Raw genomic sequence first — 16,894 nt, 5'->3', positions numbered from 1 at the left:
TAGCTTAAACGTCACCTTGTCTATGAGGCTTTTCAGACCTCCGTACTTACTCTCTTCATAGACCTAATCACAATTTGTAATTAAATGTATGTTTTTAGCTTGTTTATTATTTCTCCTCTCCTAGACAATGTCAGCTCCATAAGGACAGGGCTTCATCTGTCTCTTTCATTGTTGCATCCCCAGAGCCCCAGGCAGTGCCTGGCAGCTAGCAGGCTCTGATGAATGAAATGGAACCCTGTGCTTTGAGATGAGGAGGAGGAATCAAAGAAGGCTCCCTGGAAGAGGTGTTTGGAGCTGGGAAACAAATACAGAGAAAGGAATGGGTGGTTAACAGTGAGGACAGGGCAGAGGTGCTCAGAGCTGGGTGGAAAGAGCCCAGGGGAGCCATTTTGCCCTTGGAATATTTTTAGTCCCGCCTGCGGCCTGGAAACTTCTGTCTAGGTGTGTGACCTTGCTCCAGGCATACCCAGTTCTGCAGCCTAGTAGCTGTGTGGCTGTGGACAAGTTCCTCAACAGCACTGGGCTTCAGGAACAGCAACTGTTACACAGGGGTAGGGACAATAATGGCCGTCCTTACTGAGGGGCAGGCACGGTGCTGAGTGCTTCGCGCACTGCGGCTTACCGAGGCCTCAGCGCTGCCCCCTGACACGGGCACTTTGGAAACAGGCCGGAGAGGGTTCCACGTGGTTGGTCATGCGGGCGACGCTGGTGACTCGGTTTCCCTTGAAGGGGGAGCACAGGCCCCGAGTCCCTCAGGATGCTGACTAGGACTGAGTCAGGCCCGTCTCCAGAGTCCAGGCCTGGATGCCACCTGTGCCAGGGGACGTCTGCAGACCTGCGGGGCTCTCTCGGAAGCCTGGGCCGGCCGCCGGCCCCTCTGAGCCTGCCCTGCCGGTGCCCGCAGCGGTGCTGTGAGTCACACCGTGCCGCCTCCCTGCCTGTGAGCCCGGCCACCTTTTGTGCATCACATTTTTATGCCAGTTAATTACAGCCATTATCGTCATTATGGAAAAGTTATGTGATCTCAGGCAGGGCTGGGGAGCCGCAAACGCCCGGGGGCAGCTGCCGTCCGGGCTGTTTGGGAGGAGGCGCTTCCTCGCGGCTCTCCCTCCGTGGACTAGGGCCCTTTGAGGTTAAAAGATGGTGTCCCCTTCATTAGCTGGCGCACTGAGCAAAAGCTCTAAAAGCATCTTTTATAATGCATGACCGAGCTGGCAAGAAAGTAGAAAAAAAAAAGACCATGTACACAAATCCAGAGAGGTGAGGCCTGAGCTGGCAGCTGCGCTAAAAGATTCCTATAAACTAGAGCTTTGTTGTTTTTTCAAGTTGTGTTCAAATTTACATAGAGGAAAATTCACCTTTTTTAGTGTAAAGTTCTTTGAGTTTTGACAAATGCATATCTGTGTACCCACCACCACATTCAAGATATAAAACAGTGTCGTCTCTCAGTTTCCTCGAGTCCCTTTGTAGTCAACCCCTCTTCTCATCTCTGGGCCCTGGCAAGTGCCGATCTGTTTTCTCTCCCGATATTTTTGCCTTTTTCAGGATGTCATATAAGTGGATTTGTACTGGATGTTGTCTTTTGAGTCCGGCTTTCACTTAGCTCAATGTACTTGCTATTCAGCCGTGTCGTGTGCATGGGTGTGTGTTAGCACTGTGCGGATGTAGCTCAGTGTGTTTATCCATCCACCTACTGAAGGCTGTCTGAGGTGTTTCCAGGTTTTGGTTATTATGATTAAAGCTGCTACAAACATTTGTGTAGAAGTTATGGTGCAAATATAGGTTTTTCCCTTCACTCGGGTAAACAGCTGGGCATGAGATTGCTGGGTTGTGTGATAAGGGTTTGTTTGACTTCATAAGAAACTGCCAAACTGTCTTCCAAAGGGCTGTGCCATTTTGTATCTTCTCTCTCTACAGTATAGATCTTTGCTTTTAAAAGATGCATGTGAGACAGGAGACATAGCCTAAGACCCGACCGAGTAGAAAGTGTGATCTGAGACCCCACATAAAGTCAGAAACTCTGCAGGCAACGTCTTTAGTGAAAGAGTACACTTGCAAAATATCTGTCTTCTAAAAGCAGATGACGAGAAAAATGGTTGGTCTTGGCTATAACTCAGAATAGAGAGAGAAATAAACTCGCCCCTGGGCCAGCCCTCAGGTGAGATTGGAGCCCCAATTCCCACTTCTTGCTTGGTTCAGACACCTCAGGCTGAGCAGTTATTTTAAAGGAGTCTCTGGTGAGCAATATGTCCAACTAAAACAAACTAAAATCCTTTCCAGAGGAAAATATATAAAATCCTTTCCAGACATAAAAATTTCCCACAGAGTCCTAATGATTATGTGCTCACAATGAAACATTTTAAAAACACACAAAGAAATAAGATTCCATGAACAAGTTTTTATAGAAGCCACGAACAGCAGAATCAGACCTGCAAACACTTCAGGTATTGGAATTAGAATATTCACATCGGGTAATAAGGATGCTGAATAATTTAAATAAGTAAAAAGTATCAAACGTATGGGTGCAGAACAAGAAACTATTAAAAAATGACCAGACACAGTTTCTCAAACAAATTAAATATACATTTACTGTGTGAGCCAGCAACACCTGTTTGCCAAAGAGAAATGCAAACACGTCCATGAAAGGGTTCGTATATGCATGCTATATCCCCAAACTGGAAACGACATAAATGCCCATCAACAATGAACAGATGAACAAATGGTAATTTATAATGGAATACTACTTAGCAATAAAAAAGGAATGAACTATGGATACTTTCAGCAACATGGATTAATCTCAAAAACATTCTGTGTAGAGAAAGAAGCCAAACCAAAAATAGTACAAACTCTATGATTTCATTTGTATTAAGTCCGGAACAGGCAAAAACTAGTCTATAGTGACAAAATGCAGATTAGTGGGTGCCTGGGGCCAAGGGTTGAGAAGGGGAGTGACTGCAGAGGGGCAAGGGATTTTTTGGGGACAGTGGAAATGTTTTAGATCTTGATGGTGGTGGTGGTGGTGGCATGAGTGTATACATTTGTCAAAACTCATCAAACTGTATGCTTCAGATGGATGTTTTTATTATATGTAAATCATATGCAATATATAAATTATACCTCAGTGAAGTTAATTTTAAAACTAAAAAGGCAATTATCAGATTGGGAGGCCTGGCAGGGATCACTTTTTGGGCCTTTTTCTTTCTTTCTTTTTTTGTTTTAGAGACAGAGTCTTGTTCTATCACCCAGGTTAGAGTGCAGTGGTGTCATCATAGCTCACTGCAGCCTCCAACTTCTGGGTTCAAGTGATCCTCCTGCCTCAGCCTCCCAAGTAGTTGGGACTACAGGCACACACTATTATGCCTGGCTAATTTTTCTATTTTTTGTGGAAATGGGGTCTTGCTATGCTGCCCAGGCTTGTCTCTAACTCCTGGCCTCAAGCTGTTCTCCTGCCTTGCCCTCCCAGAGTGCTGGGATTCACAGGTATGAGCCACCACGCCAACCTGGGCCTTTTTATTTCACACAGCTGATCATGCCCCATTCTTGAGACACTTCCTCTTCTGGGACACCCTGCTCTCTCTCGGGTTTCCTTCTGCCTCCCTGGCTGCTGCTTCTCAGGCCCCTTTGTTCTTCCCAACCTCTAAGTGTCAGAGGGTCCTGGGGCTCAGTCCCCGGGTCCCATCCCTCTCCTACCTACACTCACTCCCTAGGAGATCACTGGCTGTGAATCTGCCTGTCCACCCCATGTTCACATCTCTAGCCCAGCCCTGCCCTCTGGCCCCCAGCGGGATTGCCCAGCCCCCCTCCCACACGTCACCTGCTGGAGGTCACACAGGTACCTTGGCCTCAGCACCTGCAAAACCACCCTCCTGACTGCCAGCCCCACTGTCCTGCCCTGCCCCAGCTTCCCCACCCCAGCTGCGGCAGCTCCACCAACACCCCGGAGTTATCCCGGACTCCTCTCTTCCTCTCACACCCACAGTTAAGCCATCAGTGAACCTGTCGGATCTGCCTCCGAGCATGAGTCCCCATCTGACTGCTGGCGACCTGCTCCGCTTGCTTCCTCCCTGTCCGGGCCACCACCGTTCCCTGCCGGGATTCTGATCGCTTCCCTGACTGGTCTCTCCGCTTCCACCCTCCCCTCCCTGTGATCTTTGGTCAGCAGGGCAGCCGGAGGGGGCCTGTCCTACCGGGGGCCAAGTCACGTCTCTCGTCTGCTCAAACGCTTCCGACAACCTCTCGGCTCACTCAGCGTGCGTGGACCTTTCCTTTAGCCTCCAAGGCTGACGTGATTCCGCCTTTCGCCTTTCTGACTTTGTCACCGCTGCCCTGTTCATCCACCCCTCCCTGGGTGGCAGTGGCCTCCCACAGGTCCCGAATGTGTCACTCATGGTCCCGTCTCTGGCTCTGCACTCGCTGCTTCCTCTCCTAGGACTTGGATTCCCCAGATAGTCCCACTGCTCGTCCCTGCCTCCCATCAGGCCATCCGTGTGCCACTTCGCTAGAGAGGCTTCCTGACCCCACATCAGGCGGCGACCTGTCCCTGCTCCGTGGCGCTAGTCATCATCGATGGTAACCTTGATCACCTGGCTGAGGTAGTGTTTGTCAGTTTTCCCTTGTTGTGGGTTGAATTAAGTCCCCCAGCCTAAAATTCATATGCTGAAATCCCAACTCCCAGGACCTCAGAATGTGACTTTATCTGGAGACAGGGTCTTGACAGAGGTAATCGAGTGAACATGAGGTCGTCAGGGTGGGCGCTAATCCAATATGACTACTGTCCGGATCAGAAAAGGGCAACCTGGAGACAGCTGTGCACATGTGAACATGAAGTGCCAGTGCCACGTGAACATGAAGATGGTCATCTGTCAGCCAAGGAGAGAGGCTGGGAACCGATCCTTCCCTCACAGCCCGCAGAAGGAACCAGCCCTGCCAACACCCGGATTTGTGGCTTCCAGCTTCCAGAACTGTGAGAACAAATTTCTGTTGTTTAAGCTACTCAGTTTGTGGTACGTGGTCGTGGCAGCCTCGGGACACTGATCCGCCGCTGCGGAGTCGCTCTCCCCACGTTTTCCACGTCCTTCTCATCAGGAGGAAGTTGTTATGTGTAGCCCACACTTAAGCTCTCCTCCCTGAGGGGACAGTATCTGCATGAGTTATTTGGAAACCTTCTCCAGGGACAATATATGTTTTAGTCATTTGTGTATTGTCCGTTTTTCCCAACTAGACTGTAACTCCCGAGAGCATGGAGTTTTGACCCTTTGGTTCACTGCCATATCTTAGCACAGAGCCTGGCACATAGTAGGCACTTAAATATTTGAATGAACAAAATCAGCGAGCCAGCAATAACAGTCATTGGAAATGGAATAAATTAGTTGAAAAACACATATTGTTAGAATGGATGAAAAGGCAAAACTTTGTACTAAAGATACTCCCAAAATATGATGTTATAGGAAGTTTGAAAAACAAACGAATAGAAAAGGATACACCAAAAGAAATGCCAGCCCAAAGGAAGCTGGTGTGACTTTCATCAACCTGGATAAAACAGACTTTAAAGCACAAATGTTCTGAGGAAACAAGGGAGGTACCACGTAGTGTTAAAAGTTTCAGTGCATTGGCACCCTGAAACTATTATGCACTCATAGGATCTAATAACATAAGTTCAGAATATATAAAGCTGGGTGTCCTGGGTTTTCTTTTCGCCTCGTATTTCCCAGACTGGGTACTGGAGAAGCAGCAACACAGAAACACCAATAGGCACAGACAAAAAAAGTCCCAAGAAAAGTTGGCTTTTTCTAGCCAAAGGACAAGGAAAGGGGTATCTGAATAAGACAGAAACTTTTAGATGATAACTGATCTACTCCAGCCAAATACCACCCCTCAACATATGCAACCTGTGAGTGCAGCCCCACCATTCCAGCAGACTAAGTGGGGAACCTTGACCTCCACCTTTCCCAGATTATGATGAGGTGCCTCGCTTCCTCAGCTGTGGTGGTGTCAGAGAAGGCTGAGGAGCTGGGACTTTCATTCTCACTGGGTGACAATGAGGTGCTTCCCTAACTCCATGATCCTAGTGGAGACCATGTGGTGGGGCCTGATCTCCCACCACTACCCTGCAGTAATAAGGGGCTCACTGAGGTGCTATCAGGGAGCCCTCGAAGGGAGTCAGGGCTTTCATGACCAGCCAGTGGTAATGAGGCCACCCCCTCACTCCCATGGTAACAGTGGAGGCCATATGGGGAGTAGTAACAAGGCACCCCTGTCCCTCCCAGCCTAGAGGGGAGACCGAGCTCTCACTTTCACCCAGTAGTAATCAGGAAGTCCTCCCTACTAGGTGTCAACAGAAGCTGAATGGGGAACCTGGACTTTCATTCCCACCTGGCAGCAGGGAGGTGGCACCTCTCTTTCCCCACTAGGACAGTGTCACAGGAGGCCTGATGTTGCATAAGATTTGGATAAGATCCAGAGTTTCGTAACATAACACCCAAATGTACAGGTTTCAATAGAAAATCCTTTTTTACACCAAGAACTAGGAAAATCTCAACTCAAATGAGAAAAGAAAATCAACAGGGACCAACACTGAGACAAGACAGATGCTAGGATGTTAGAATTGTCTGACAAAGATTTTAAAGCAGCCATCATAAAAATGCTTCAAAAGCAATTGTAAACACTCTTGTAATAAGTGAAAAAGTAGAAAGATTCAGCAAAGAAATAGAAGATACAAAGAAACAAATGGAAATTTTAGAACTTAAGATACTATAACTAAAATTAAAACTTAATGGATGGGCTCAACAGAAGAATGAAGAAGCCATAGGAGAGAGTGAGTGAACTTGAAGATAGAATAATATAAGTTGCCCAATCTGAATAACAAAGAGGAAATAGACTGAAAAAAATTGAACAGAACTCAGGGACCTGTGGTTAATAATAAAAGACCTAATGTTTAGTCACTGGAATATCAGTAGTAGAGGAGAAAGAGGGTGGGGCTGAAAAAACACTAAAAAAAAAAAAAAAAAAAGGAGAAATTTCCCAAACTTGGCAAAAGCCATAAACCTGCATATTTAAGAGCTGAGAGGACCCCAAACAAGATAAGGCCAAAGAAATCTATTCTAAGACACACTGGAGTCAAACTTCTAAAAAATAAAGACAAAAATCTTGAAAGTAGTAAGAGAGAAATGACATCTTACCTATGGAGAAAACCATTTGAATGACAACAGATTTGTCATCAGAAACCTTGGAAGCCAGAAGGAAATGGCACAACATTTTGCAGCCACTGAAAGAAAAGAGCTGTTAACCTGGAATTCTATACCCAGCAAAAATATCTTTGAGGAATGAAGAAGTATCAAGATATTCTCAGACGAGGGAAAAGTGAGAGAATTTGTCACCAGCAAACCTACCCTAAAAGACATTTTCTACACAGAAAGTAAAGGATAAAAGAAGGAATTTTGGAACATCCTGAAGGAAGAAAGAATAAAGAGAGCAAAATTATGGTAAATACAATAGACTTTCTTTCTTCTCTTGAGTTTTCTAAATTATGTTGGACAGTTGAAGCAAAAATTGTAACACTGTCTGATGTGATTCTGAATATATGTAGATAAAATATTTTCAGGCAATTATAAATGGAGAGAATGAAGTGATGTAAAGAGAGGTAAGTTTTGTATACTTCACTTGAACTGGTAAAATGATGATCCCAGTAGACTGTGATCAGTTATGTATATATAATGTAATACCTAGAGTAACTTCTAAAAATTTATACAAGGAGATACACTCAAAAACACTACAGATAAATCAAGATGGAATTCTAAAAAATGCTCTAGTAACCCATAGGAAGGCAGGAAAAAGAAAACAGAGAAACAAAGTAAAATGACAGACCTAAGCCCTAACATATCAATAATTACATTAAATGTAAATGGTCTATATAAAGCAATTAAAAGACAGAAATTGACAGGGTGGATAAACATGAGCCAACTACAAGCTGTCCATAAGAAACTTATTTCAAATATAATGATATATTGGTTTCTGATAAAGAGAAGTGAAAAAATATAATGATATAAGCAAGTTGAAAATAAAAGGATGAAAAAAGATATACCATGCCAACTTTAATTAAAAGAAAGCAGGGGTGGCTATACTAGTATCAGATAACATAGATTTCAGAGTAAAGAAATTACTAGGGATAGAGAGGGCCATTACATAATGATTAGCATCAACTCATGAAGAAGACATAGAAATCCTAAATGTGTATGCCTCAGGAGCTAAAAATAATAGAAATGAAAAGAGAAATAGACATATTCACAATAATAGTTGATGATGTTAACACTCAACTATTGACAGAACAACTAGACAGAAATCAGCTAAGTTATAGAACTCAACAAACACCATCCACCAACAGTATCTAACCAACATTTATAGAACACCCCACTCAACTACAGCAGAATACACATTTTTTTCAAGGACCTATGAGATGTATGGCAAGACAGACCATATCCTGGATCATAAAACAAATCTAAAAAGATTTAAAAGAACTGAGAAAATAGAATATGGTCTCTGACTGCAATGGAATTAAAATAAAAATACATAACAAAAATAACAGGAAAATCTCTAAATGCTTAGAAACTAAACAACACACTTCTAAACAATACCTGGGTCAAAGAGGAAGTCTCAAGGGAAATTAAAAAATACATTGAGCTGAATGAAATTTTAAATACAACATATCCAAGTTCATGGAACACAGAGAAAGCCGTGCTGAGAAGGAAATCTATAGCGCTAAATGCTTACATTAGAAAGAAGAAAAACTTTCAAATTGATGATCTAAGCTCCCACCTTAAGTAATTAGAAGAAGAGCAAAAGAAACCCAAAGCCATCAGAAGGAAGGAAATAAGAGCAGAAATCAAAGAAAATGAAAGAAAAACAACACAGAAAATCAATGAAACAAAATCTCGTTCTTTGAAAAGATCAATAAAATTGGCAAATGCCTCGCAAGACCGACAGAGAAGAGAGAAGACACAAATTACCATTATCAGGAATAAAACTGGGAATATCCATGCAGACCCTGCAGACGCCAAGAGAATAATAAGGGAATATTAAAAACAACTTTACAAACATAAATTTGACAACTTCGATGAAATGAACTACTTTCTCAAAAAATGCAAACAGCCCAAACTCACCCAGTATGAAACAGGTAATTTGAATAGCCCTGTTACTATTAAGGAAACTGAATTAATAATTTTAAAACTCCTGAAAAAGAAATGTGGCTGGCCCAGATCGTTTTGCTGGAGAATCCTACCAAATGCTTAAACAATTTACACCGATTCTACACAATCTCTCCCAGAAAACAGAAGAGGAGAGGTAATTTCTCAATTCATTTCAGGAAGACAGGATCACGCTAATCATCAAAATATATGAAGCTAAAAGGGATTGAACTCTGAGAACTGGACAAATTCATTAGTATAGTGGGAGATTTTAACACATCTCAATAATTGATAAATTATAAAACAGACAAAAAATTAATAGTCAATGAAAGATTTGATGAACACGAATTACAAGCGCCATCCAGTCGACACATAGGTGATCCCGCGGGCAAATGCACATTTTTCTCAAGCATATGAAACATATGAAAACTGACTTATGTGGGCACCGGCCAGAGCAAGTCTCGACAAAATCGACATAAACTGTATCATCCAGACCACATCCTCTGACTCTAATGCAATTAACTCAGAACTCAGCAAGGATAATAAAAAAAAAAACCCCACTCATTTGGAAATTTAAAAAAACAGTCATTTGAATAACTCATTGATCAAAGGAGACATTGTTATGGAAATTATGAACTCAGCAATAGTAAAAAGACAACATATGAAAACCCACGGACTCAGCTAAAACGATTTTTAGAAGGAAATGCATAGTCTTAAATGTTTATGGTAGAAAAGAAGAAAGGCAGAAACTTAAATGAATTAAACACTTAACTGGAGACGTTAGAAAAATAACGAGATTAAGCTCCCCAAAGGAAAGATAAATGTAAAAGTAGAAATTGGTGAAAAAAAAAATAGGATTATAAAAAAATCCAACAATTGGTTCTTGGAAAATCAATTTAATTATAAATTGAGGAACTTCTGGCAAGTTTCACTGGGAAGAATAAAAGAAGTCTTAAATAAGGGAACTTAACAAGAGCAGACATAGGAGGATAGAAAGACACAATACAGGAAATGGAAGGAAGCCACATCAGTTTCAGGAGGGGACTGGTGCCGTCTTAGATCTGTTGGCCTTTGAGGGACCCCAAGAGAGGGGACACCTACCTCCTGCAATCTTTCTGGGGAGCCAAGCTTGTGTCTCTGGCTTCCAGCTCCCACCTGCAAACACATAGGGCCAAAGAACTGCCTGCGTCCTCCCAGGGGAAGCCCCCAGGGCAGCAGTCCCTTCCTTTCACACGCCCCTCACCCAGAGAGGTACAAGGGCTGTCACACTGTCACAGCCCTGCATTGATGGTTTCCAAAGTGACTGCACCATTTTACATTCCCACCAGCCACGCATGAAGGCTCCCACTTCTCCACCTCCTCGACAACACTTGTCATCATCTGTCGTTCTGATTATCCCATCCTAGTGGGTGTGAGGTGGTATCTCACTGTGGTTTTGATTGGCATTTACCTACTGACTAATGACGTTGAGCATCTTTTCAATGTACTTATTGGGCATTCTTGTATCCTCTTTGGAGAAATGTCTATTTAAATCCTTTGTCCCTTTGCTAATTAGGTTCTCTTTTTATTGTTGAGTTGCAAGAGTTTTTTTTTTTTTACATATTCTGAATACTACACCCTGATCAGATACACGATTTGCAAATATTTTCTCCCCTTCTAGAGGTTGTCTTTTCACTTCCTTCATATTGTCCTTTGAAGCACAAAAGTTTTAAATTTTGATGAAGTCCAATTGACATATTTTTTTTCTTTAGTTGTTAAAATTAAGTTTAAATAAAAAGAAAATATATGCCGATACATGTGGAAACTTAGATAAAATGGACAAATTTTTAGAAAAATTTAAGTTATCCACACAACCAGTGGTGTTCTGGTAAATACTTAACAACTGGCTTTCCAAATCAACCAACCATACAGCACACAAATGAAACCTTTATGTGTAGCATTTACTAATTTCCTTGGTGTGAATATTCCACACCATGGCCAGTTTCAAGCTACCAATGTGACATGTGCACAATCAGGTCTCCAGAGCCAGCCTCCAGTGCACTGTTGTGCTATCACATGAGAAATGGAGAGCCCTAGTAGTTCGAGAATCACTAAATAAGCTGAGTCAATGGCCCAGCCCTCTGGTCCTGCACCCCCTAAACTTCAGGGCCTTCCATGGCTTTCTGCAAGAGGCCCAGCCAAGCCTCCCTCCACCGTGGCAGAGTTCCTGATGCTGCAGCTAGTGAGGGATGCCATGGGCAGGGTCCCACCAGAGAGGCACAGCCCAGGTCATACCTGGCCTGGCCCGGCTCTCTTCCCTTCCTCTTCCCTCCCTGCCAAGCATAGGTCCTGCCTGAACCTTTGGTCCTAACCAGGCACATGTAGACTCGGATATCACGGGATGTCAGTGACCAGCTTCCGGCAAGTGAAGCTCAGAAGGGGCAGCAATGTGCCCAAGGTCACGTAGCAGGACATGGCAGAATTCAACTGGAGCCCAGGTCTCTGCACCTCCATCCCAGCCTTGGAATGGTGCAAACTTGAGTCTGGCCCATGACACCTCTTCAGCTGAGCCCCTGGGCCCCTCCTGCAGGCCTCAGCTGGCTTGGGAATCTCAACGGGCTTGAACGTGCCCCAGAGCCAGGTCTACCTGTGCCTGCATCACCACTTCTCCCCAGGGAGCCCCACAGCCAGGGCTACAGCTGCTGGCAAGCCCAGCCCCAACCCACCCCCAGACCAGGTCAGTGGGGTGAAGTGACGGGATGTGCTGGGTGCACCCTGAGGAGGTGGGCAGCCCCTGCGGCCCTCCCGGAGGCTGCCAGGACAGTGCAGAGATGAAGCGTGGGCTTGGGCGCAGACAAACTCGCTGGCACTCTGGCTCACTGGGAAGGTGCTGCATGACCTTGGGCAACGCGTCTCAACATCTTGAACTTCCCTTTTCTCTTGTAAAAGTGCCTGGTCTCCCAACACTCGTGAGACTCCAGTGAGGTAATGTTAGGCTCAGGCGCTCTGCCCTGGGAGGGGCATGTGGGAGGCGCTCACAGAATAGTAAGTCCCTGTCCTTCCCCAACCCCAGCGGCTGGGCCATCTCAGCAGGGCCTTTGTCCCTGCTTAGGGGATCCTGGTGGCTGACCGAGGTGGGGGGGAGGAGAGGTGATGTGACCCTCTGTGTCCCCAAATCCCACCTGGGCCAGGTACAATGGCCAGGTCCTGGGGCAGCCACCTCGGGGATGCTCTGGGGGTAGAGGCAGAGCCAGGTGCACAGCCCCACAAAAGGTAAACCCCCAAAGACCCCAAATGCAGAAGATCTTTCTGACATCCTGAGCTGGCCCCACAAGGACAACTGGAGGAGAACAGCTGCTCCTCCTGGTCCTCGTGCTGGAGAGAGCCCTGGACAGGGGTCAGGGAGCCAGTGTCAGGTCCAAGTTCTGCTGCTGGTGTGCTGTGTGACCTTGGGCAAGTCACTGCCCTTCTCTGGTCCTCACTGTTTCCTTCTGTCAAAGGCAAGAGTTGGACCAACTCACCCTTGGGGTCCCTTCTAGCTCTAACGGTTGAGGATTTCCAGCCTCCACCCAGCCTTGGCTTACAGAGGAGTTGAGGCGGCTGGGCCAGGGCTGTGGCTTAGCGGGTGTTTCTCTTGGCTCACATAGACGCTGTGCCCCAGGCTCCGTGGGCCGGACCAATAAGCCAGGCTCGTAAATGCCTGGTGAGGCAGCAGGTCTCCTTCAAACAAAAGACATTTTCCAAACAGGATTGAGAAAGGCCAGCTCCAGGCAGCCCTGAGACAGGCCATCTCCGGGGCACTGGGGCAGAGGGTGCCTGACTGCCGGAGCCTCCGGAGCCTCCCCGGGCCAAGGGTGTGCGGAGCCAGCTCCCTTAGTCACCTGCCGCTCCTCCATGCCTCCCTCCTGCTCTCCTTCCCTCTGGAGATAAACCTGGGCTCTAGTCCTGCCTCGCTGTGTGCCCTCGGTCCTGTCACTTCTCCTTCTGGGCCTCAGTTTCCCCATCTGTCAAATAGGGAGGCCAATCCCTGGCTGTCCTCACTCCTGGATCATGATGTGACCCAAGGGAGACAGTGAGTGAAGGCACTCTGCCGGCTGTGAGCAGGTGTGCGGGTCAGGAGCGACCTCAGTCCCCAAGGTGACCCCCCTCAGCTTGCCTACCATGCCCCCTACCCAGCCCTCTCAGCTCTGGTCTCCCACCAGAACCCATGCCCAGGGCAGCCCTTGAAGGAGCTCAGGAAATTTCACCCCAAAATATGACTCCTTGGCACAAAGAATATTTTGAATTAAAGGCCATTTGAGCTCAAAAGCACTGGGAGGGGCTTGCCCTCTATCTGCACAAACCCGACTGACCTCAGCAGAAGATCAAAGGGGACAACTGACTCCTCTTCCTCTTGGTACTTTTGGTATGAATATTGGTATTTTTTGGTACTTTCATGGAATGAATATTCATATTGTTTGATTTTTCTCTCCCCTCAGAAATAGCCATTTTTGTTGTTCTTTCTCTTGCCGATTGTTTTTCTGTGCTGTTTTTGTCATAAAGAGGGTCACCGCAGGGCAGAACTCAGGCCTGGCGCCCCATGACCCCGAGGTTCGCGCCAGCCCCAGAGGCAGCCAGTCACACGGTGCTGGCCAGACCTGCGACAGTTAAGACAGATGTTGCTGCAGGTCCCCGGAAACAAAAACCGTATGAGGCTCCCCTCCCGTCCTGTCGCACGTCCCTGAGCTTGTCTTGCGACTGGGGGGGATTTCTCTCCGCAGTCTCCGCCACGCGGGGGGCGCTTTGTCCCCGGAACACGTCAGGTGGCCAATCTGAAAAGGCTGGGAGTCCGTGACACAAGATTCTGAACAGCACACTCTGTGCACCCGCTGTTTTTTGTCGAGCTCTGGGGAAGTCTGAGTCTTTGTTTTAAAAGGTCTTTGTCTATCGTGAGTCTTTTTCTGAGAGTGAAGTTTTGGGAATCTTGGAAACTGCCTTCCCCGTGCCCTGCCCAGGCTAAGCCTGGAAAATCACCACCTGGGCTTTCTAAGCAGAGGCGTTGGATTGAGTGGCTTTTGGAATGAATATACCTTTGAGATTAAATGGCCAAAAGATGGATCCTTGAAATGAGAAGACGTCTAAATTTTCTGAAAAATAAATTTTAGGCCGGGCGCGGTGGCTCACACCTGTAATCCTAGCACTCGGGGAGACTGAGGCGGGAGGATTGTTTGAGCTCAGGAGTTCGAGACCAGCCTGAGCAAGAGCGAGACCCCATCTCTACTAAAAATAGAAAGAAATTAGCCAAACAACTAAAATATATACAAAAAAATTAGCCGGGCATGGTGGTGCATGCCTGTAGTCCCAGCTACTCGGGAGGCTGAGGCAGTAGGATCACCTGAGCCCAGGAGTTTGAGGTTGCTGTGAGCTAGGCTGATGCCATGGCACTCACTCTAGCCCGGGGAACAGAGTGAGACTCTGTCTCAAAAAAAAAAAAAAAAAAAAAAAAAAAAGTAAATAAATAAATAAATTTTAGAGCTCTCTTATTGGAAACAATTGCCTTATTTGTATTAATAGAAAAAACGTTAGATTTTAAAAAGACACATAATGTTGTGGCTAGCTTTAAAATTTCTCTTGATGAAATTGAAGAGCAAATATCTGGTTAAAAAGGTTAAAAAATCCTTTGAACACTGCCCCTATGGGAATGGTGGCTCAGGCCAGTGTGCCTATTGCCTGATGGTTTAAGTTCTGTGCTTTCACCTGAACAACCTGGGTTTGATTCCCGGACAGGGAATGAGCCTGCTCTGGTTTGATATTTGTGTAACTTCTGCCATTCGTGCTTGTCTTCCCTTCTGTGCACAGCCTTTGCTTCATACAGGGCTTTTAGGTATTTATGTGTGAACGGAAAGCTGGGACCCTAGGAAATACTGCTCGACAAAATTGTGGGTTAGATCTTGTTTATGACTAGGGATGCTTTTCTTTCTTTGAGTTGCTTTTGTGGCTTTTCTAGATCTTGTAAAAACTGTTCTCCACCTCTTTAAAGACACGTCTTGCTTCTTTGATTAAGTTGTAACCTTGGTTAAGGCTTTTTGGTTTCACTTAAAAGGATACTTTAGTTTATTTATTTATTTTCATTTTTCTTTCTTTCTTTTTTTTTTTTGAGACGGAGTCTCACTTTGTTGTCCGGGCTAGAGTGCCGTGGCATCAGCCTAGCTCCCAGCAACCTCAAACTCCTCGGCTCAAGTGATCCTCCTGCCTCAGCCTCCCGAGTAGCTGGGACTACAGGCATGCGCCTGGCTAATTTTTCTATATATATTTTTAGCTGTCCAGATAATTTCTTTCTATTTTTAGTAGAGATGGGATCTTGCTCTTGCTCAGGCTGGTCTTGAACTCCTGACCTTTAGCGATTCTCCCGCCTCAGCCTCCCAAAGTGCTAGGATTACAGGTGTGAGCCACCACGCCTGGCCGATACTTTAGTTTAAAAGTTCAAAAGCAAAGTGTCAACTGTTTGTCCCAGCTAAGTTTCTTCCATTCATGTTCACTCCTTTCTACACCTCCTCTTTGCCGATCATGGAGTTTTGGCCAATCGAAGGCAGCCAGCTGTTCAAACTGTGTTTAAGTAAGACAAACACTGAGCTGTAATCAATTAGCTGTTTCTATAACTCACTTCCATTATCTATATGTCACTTTCTCTTTTCTGTCCATGAGTCTTCTTCAACCACCCTACAGCATTAGAGTCTCTCTGAGCCTGTTCTAGTTCAGCTGCCCAATTTGTGAATTACTCTTTTCTCAATTAAACTCTGTTAAATTTAATTTTTATCAAAAGTGGGTTCTGGGAAAGAGCTCTCAGAGACCCCAGGAGCACCGGGAGCCCAAGCGAGGCACCTGCGGGACCTGCTGTCCTTTGCTGTCCCATCGCAGCTGGGGCTTGCGGGTAAGTTCTCGCTCAGATTCCCAAGTGCCACAGATTTGTGTTTTGAACTTTCTGAGTTTGAGCAAATTTTTGATCCTAACTGGGTTCAGGAGGAAGAGAAAGGGGAAAGCCGACTCCCTGACATCTGGAAGCTGCTCGTGTTTTCAGTCTGAAGCAGGAAAAAAACCCACATTTTTACCCTTTAAAAGCACCAAGCTGCTTTTCTTCAACTGTCTGGTGGTTCCTTCCTTCCTCTGTGTGCTGTGGCTACTCCCTCCTCTCTCTCTCTCTTTCTCAGGAAAATAAGTACATGTTTCCTTCTGTATATCCTAATCTTTCTCTGCCCGCACACGAATCTCACACCCTTTCACCTGGGGCCCCTTTTCTTTTTAACTTTTTGACTTGTGCTTCTCTCCCATCCTGTGGGACGTGTGTGCAAATGGGGGTAATTAAGAAAACCAAATGTGGAATCGGTACTACCCTGGGATCTACAATATATCCGACCAAACCATTTCCCAGTGCACTACTTGTAAATCTCACCAAGTCTGTGGAGGAAACTGGCCCCCACAGGCCCAGACTGTCCCTTTAGGCACTCCAAATTGATGTGCTAGGTTTACCTCCAGCTTTAGGCTTTTCTTGCTGTTGGGTTATTGTTTACGTGATTAGTGGATATACTGAACACCATCCAAGCAGGCGAGCTGAGGCTACACAGTGTTCTGTCACCCCAGGCACACTGACACCTACGGACCTTCTATTCCTGGACTGACCGAACACGGCGGGGATTGAAGTGAGCAGTTCGATGCCATGACTCGCTACACACAGGTGCTGACTGTGCTAGCAGCATGTC

At 45.8% G+C, this 16,894-nt stretch overlaps 1 protein-coding gene across 2 annotated transcripts in view; it reads left to right on the top strand.

The window, feature by feature from the left end:
* ERVMER34-1 (endogenous retrovirus group MER34 member 1, envelope) overlaps positions 1-16,894 on the top strand; it is a 37,736-nt gene that overhangs the window by 19,296 nt on the left and 1,546 nt on the right. The window lies entirely within an intron of this gene.

Source organism: Lemur catta, chromosome 3, assembly GCF_020740605.2.
Source record: "Lemur catta isolate mLemCat1 chromosome 3, mLemCat1.pri, whole genome shotgun sequence".
NCBI classification, from domain to species: domain Eukaryota; kingdom Metazoa; phylum Chordata; class Mammalia; order Primates; family Lemuridae; genus Lemur; species Lemur catta.
This window is presented reverse-complemented; position numbering and strand designations above follow the sequence as displayed.